The sequence below is a fragment of the Dromiciops gliroides genome, chromosome 4, assembly GCF_019393635.1.
Source record: "Dromiciops gliroides isolate mDroGli1 chromosome 4, mDroGli1.pri, whole genome shotgun sequence".
Taxonomy (NCBI): domain Eukaryota; kingdom Metazoa; phylum Chordata; class Mammalia; order Microbiotheria; family Microbiotheriidae; genus Dromiciops; species Dromiciops gliroides.
The window spans coordinates 62,852,642-62,858,641 of record NC_057864.1 but is presented as its reverse complement, the minus strand read 5'-3'; positions in this window follow the sequence as shown (position 1 = coordinate 62,858,641).

The following is a 6,000-nucleotide window of genomic DNA, read 5'->3' as shown; positions in this document are numbered from 1 at the left end:
GGTGCTCTGTAAAAACAGAGGCTCAAGCAAAGCTTCTTGAGCCAACATTATAGCTAAAGTCAAATTTGACATTATTTGATTGACTTAATGGGTTTTGTCCCCATTACCCCCCACCACCTTTCTGCTTAGGGATCCCTAAGAGTCAACTTGCCATAGTGGATGGAGAGATGGCATTAGAATCAGGACAACCCAGGTTTGACTGCTCAAACTTTTAACTATGTTAAAAGTAGAACAAGTCCTTAGTCTCCAGTGTCCCTTAAATTCTTTGAGGATATAAGTTCCAGAGGAGATGCTGGTCTTTAGCAATGAAGCAACTTTCCACACTGGGACCATCCTAAACCTATGAAATCATAGATCTGCTTTTCAATATGTACTCTAATTCCAAAGACCCCTTTTGGTCATTTCACTATATTTTACGTGCTATCTTTCAGTTCTTATATTGAATATCCTACTTCTAAACTCCATAGAAAACATTTACTTATTTTCCTTACTTTTATATTATAGTTATGTGATAAAATAATGGGATTTGGCGGATGCCCAGGGGCCCCACCTGAAGACTGATTTGGAATTGATTGAATTGGGTGAGACTGAGAGAATGACTGAGAACCTACTTAAGGATGATTAAATTGAGACCACACCTGGCTGGTCCTGAGTGGGGTGTTGCTCTCAGAGTCTGTGGACTATAAAATCAACAGGAGATCACCCTCAATCAATCAGCTTGAAGGACCTCCCCTTTCAGGGAGGGAGACAGGAAGAAGGAAGGTGAGGCTCGCTCACTGGATTGGGCTCTTTTTGTATGGGACTTCGGTTTGGGGGCAGACAGAAAAATGGCAAGGTTTTCTCTCTGGCTATCCCACATAGATCTAAGCTATGGTTTTCCATTCTATAAGAGATGTGTTCTCACCCTCTCTCTCTTCACTAACTTCTAATACACTTTTAAAAATACCTAAAAGCCTAATCTCTTGCTGAATTTATCAGTAAATCATAGCTAGTTCCCCCCCCTCCAAAATTGGGGGGCAGGCAGGTAAAGACCCACATTAGATTTTAAACATCACAGTTTATATATCCAAAATGGAACTCATTATCTTTCCACTTAAATCTTCACCTCCTCCCATCTTTCCTATGAATGTAGAGGACAGCACCATCCTCAGTCTTGCAAACTAGGAGTAATTTTTGAGTCCTCACTGTCTCTTTTTTTTTTTTTTTGCGGGACAATGGGGGTTAAGTGACTTGCTCAGGGTCACACAGCAAGTAAGTGTCAAGTGTCTGAGGCCGGATTTCAGGTACTCCTGAATCCAGGGCTGGTGCTTTATCCACTGCACCACCTAGCTGCCCCCTCCTCACTGTCTCTCTCTTTTTTTAATAATAGAATTTTATTTTTCAAAATATATGTAAAAACAAATTTTAACATCAATTTTTTAAAAAAAATTGTTCCAACTTCTATTCCTCCTCCATTCCCACCCCCTACCCACTAGAACTCAAGAATTTCAAAATAAGTTATACATGAGTAGTCATGGAAAACATTACCACATTAGTTAGGTTGTGAGAGAAAACAGTCTCTTACTCCCCCTAGCTAAGCTGCTGCCAAGACCTTTTGATATCACCTGTGCAACATCTCTCACATATGCTCCCTTGTCTCCTCTGACTCTGCCACTACTCTGTTGGCACCTTATCTCTGGACTATTGCAATAACCAACTGGTTGGTCTGCTTGCCACAAGTCTCTCTCCACTCCACTCCATTCAGCCACCAAAGTGATTTTCCTGAAGCACAGATCTAACCATGCCACTCTCCTCAATAAACTCCAGTGACTCCCTGTCACCTCCAGTATCAAATACGAAATGCTCTGTTTGGCATTCAAAGTCTTGAATAACCTAGAATGGTCCTCCCCCCTTTTCTAGTCTGCCATGGACTCTGATCCATTGACACTGGTTTCCTTGAAGTTTCCCCAAAAAGGCACTCCATCTGTCAGCTTTGGGCATTTTTCTCTGTCTGTCCCCATATCTAGAATACTCTCCTTCCTAATCTTTGCCTCCTGTCTTCCCTAACTTCCTTTAAGCCCCATCTAAAATCTCATCTTCTATGGGAAGCCTTCCCCATTCCCTCTGTTAATTACTCCCTATTTAACCTGTATATAGCTTGTTTGTAACTGAACCCCAAGAACTACTAGCTCTTGTCATATGTCCTGAAACTGAATCTTTATATGTTGTCTCTTACTATAATGTGAGCTGTTTGAGAGGAGTGACTGGCTTATCTTTTGTTTCTTCAGTACTTAGAACAGAGCTTTGCACATATTTAACACTTGATAAATGACTTAAAAAATTTATTTAGACAAATAGGGTCTAGGAAACAGAATATACCCAGATTGCTGATGAGCTATTAGAACTAGTACAAATAGTGAGGCATTGGATGGGGAATCAGATCAGAAGGACATGGTGTGTGCTCATCTGAGGGTCAGGGAAGTCAGCTGGATTGGACCTGGCCCTAGAAGGATCTCTGTTCAGATAGGGAAGAGAGGAAAGAAGTTGAGAAGAGAATAAAGGCAAGGCACTTACTATGTGCTAGGCACTGTGATAAGCACTTTACAAACATCTCATTTGATCCCAGAGGCAACCCCTTTTTTGTCTTGTAGTTGTTGAAGCTTTCAGAGGAAAGGGAGCTTCCTAAGAACCTGAAGACAGTAAGCCTGGACCTTCAACAATCTGAAGGCTGGGGTCTCTAGACCAATAAACTTAAGAATAGCAATAGTCAAACCGTGTCACTCTGGACATCACAGCAGAAGTGCAAGGACTATTGGCCAGTGACAAAGCTAATATGATGCTTTTTGAATAATAGAAGTTACCAATGTAGCCAGATGACTCCTATTGCTGGAATACGAATAACATAAACTATATATATAACAATCATATATACATATATGTATGTGTGTGTGTTATATGCAACATGCTTGCCATACAATGTTTTTGCACATAAGAATGTGTTATTCCTTTGTTATATGTACTTATATGTGTATATATGCATACATATTATATTTGCTGAAATATATGCTCCTTTTATATATATATATATTGTGTATGTATATACTGATATGCTAAGTCTATTCAGGTTTCTTTGCTATATATATGCAGGTATTATGCTTCCACATGTGACCTGTGCATTTTTTTTATAGTGTGCTATTCTGCTGTGTGATGCTACCTGTTAGGTATTATGTTTAATTTGTATTTTGATCTAATGTATGTAGTATATCCATGACCACATCTGAGTAATCTGAGATGAGGAGGAAGAGAGATGAGGGAGCTCTCAGTGAATGCCTTTAGTTTTTTCACTGAAGTATGAGGCAAGGTTCTCAGCTCAGTCAGTGAAAGGAGGATTTATGGGAAGTTTGGAAAAGTCTCTGGGGTGAGTGGGATAGTGAATTGATTAGGGAGGTATAAAAAATGCCATCCTTCAGTGAGGGCCCAGTTAAGATTATGTAATATAAATTTGTAGATGACAGCAAAATGATGCAATATTTGCTTTATCATATAAAGTCTTCCATCACCTCTATTTGGGGGTTGGGGACCCTTCTGTGGACTTCATCTCATGGCAACATGGCTGTGAAGGCCCTCTTCTCTGTGGCTATGAGTATGTGGTAACTTTGCTGTCAGCTCCTCCAATAGCTATGTATCTTTGGATGAATTTCTTTCCTAACTGATGCTCTACATACTTTTGTTGGGCCACGGGTTTTTTTTTTTTTTTTTTACCATGAAACTTTCCATGATCCTGGAATCTACATGTTGTTTTCACAAAGGCAAGGCTTTATTATATACATTTTCTTTAAGTTTCTTGTTTAATCTCCTTCTTGCCAACCATTTACTGTGAATTATCATTGTTCCCACAGCAGATAATTTATAGATACTTAGTATGTACCATGGCTTCACAGACTTCATAAACCCCTCTCTAATGAGAGATCTCTCTGGTAAATACCAAGTTGTAGAGGATGGTTAGCCTCAGCCCCAGAGTATTGTTGGGAGAGTAAGTGAGAATTTGTCTTTGAGTTACTTTATGTTTCAGAAAAAAACACCACAAAGATATGTTACCTTTTTGATTGAGTTAACATCTATGGAGATTCCTATGGAAAAAAAGGCACTGCAGATAGTTCATGAGATGGAAAACATTATTTATTTATTCATTCATTCTTTTTTTTGGTTGTTTTTGAGGGTTTTTTTGTTTTGTTTTTGCGGGAGCAATAAGGGTTAAGTGACTTGCCCAAGGTCACACATCTAGTATGTGTCAAGAGTTTGAGGACAGATTTGAACTCAGGTCCTCCTGAATCCAGGGCTGGTGCTTTATCCTCAGCACCACCTAGCTGCCCCCATTCAATCTTTTCAAAAAATATTTATTGAGTGTCTACTATATGCAGGGAACTGTCCTAAAATATAAAGATGAAAAGGACATGGATTTTTTTCCCTCATGGAGTTTATATTCAATATGAAATGAGGCAATGTACATAATATGTTTTGTAATAAAAAATACACAAATTTAAATTATTGGTATAATTGTGTTGATGGTGATGAATTCTAACCTGAATGCTAACAAAAAGTGGCTAGTATTTAACTGATTTGGAAATTGAGATAAAACTATAGTAAGCTTGAAGGAAGAGCTGAGTTAAGATGCAACTGGCAAAAGATGACTAAAGCCCTAGGCAGATTTGAAATCTTATGGATGCATGAAATTGGAAATGATACCCTTGACCACTAAGTTAATTTATAAGCAAGCCTGCTGGTGGCTTCTTAGTAACTGGTTAAAAAATGGGGCTGGAATCTCTCTCTCTCTCTCTTCCTCCAGTTTTCTTCCAGTTACATATAAGGATAGTTTTCAACATTTGTTTTCACAGGAAGTTTAGTTCCAAATTTTTTTTTCTCCCACCCTCTCTTCTCTCCCTCCTCCCCAAGATGGAAAGCAGTCTGATATAGGTTGTTTACATACAATCACATTAAACATATTATATTCTACATTAGTCATCTTGTGAAAGAAGAATCAGGGCACATGGGAAAAACCACAAAAAAGAAGGAAAAAGAAACAGTCCAAAAGTAGAAACAGTATTGTTCAAACTGTATTCAGAATTCACAGTTCTTTTTTCTGGATATTAAGAATGTTTTCTATCATGAGTTCTTTGAAACTGTTTTGGATTGTTGCACTGCTGAGAAGAGTCAAGTCTATCCCATCGTTCATCACACAATGTTGCTGTTACTGTGTACAATGTTCTCCTGGTTCTGCTCCTCCAGTCAGCATCAGTTCATGTAAGTCCTTCCATGTTTCTCTGGAATCCTCTGCTCACTGTTTCTTATAGCACAATAGTATCCCATTACATTCATATACCACAACTTGTTTTAGCCATTCCCCTGTTGATGAGCATTCCCCTTGATTTCCAATTCTTGCCACCACAAAGAGAGCTCTATAATATTTTTGTACCTGTGGATCCTTTTCCCTTTTCTATGGTCTCTTTGGGATACAGACCTAGCAGTGGTACCACTGGGTCAAAGGGTATGAATAGTTTCCATAGCCCTTTGGGCATAGCTCCAAAGTGCTCTCCAGAATGGTTGGGTCAGTTCACAGTGGAATCTCTCCCTTTTTTAATCTCCAAAGCAAGTAGAATATTGTGGGAGGTAAAATGTAGGACTGATGAAATAATTATTCAGGTATAAACAAGTGTAAGATAATGAAGCCTATATTTATTTAAAGAATGCCCAAACTCTTCCATCCAAATGAGCTCTGTGTCTCAAAGTTGCAAATAAAATTCTGGACCCTTGTTTGAATGAAGCTACTGTGGCTAAAAACATTAGGGGGACTTCTCTTTTGGATTAAATGCATAGACTTGGTCACATTCTTTTGGATGGTGGTCTCAGGTGGCAAATATTTGAGGGAGAAGGGGATCTGATTTGTGGTAACAATCTAAAATTATTTAGGAGGCAAGTCTATGGACTAAGATGGATAGAAGGGAGCATGGTCCAAATGGAAAG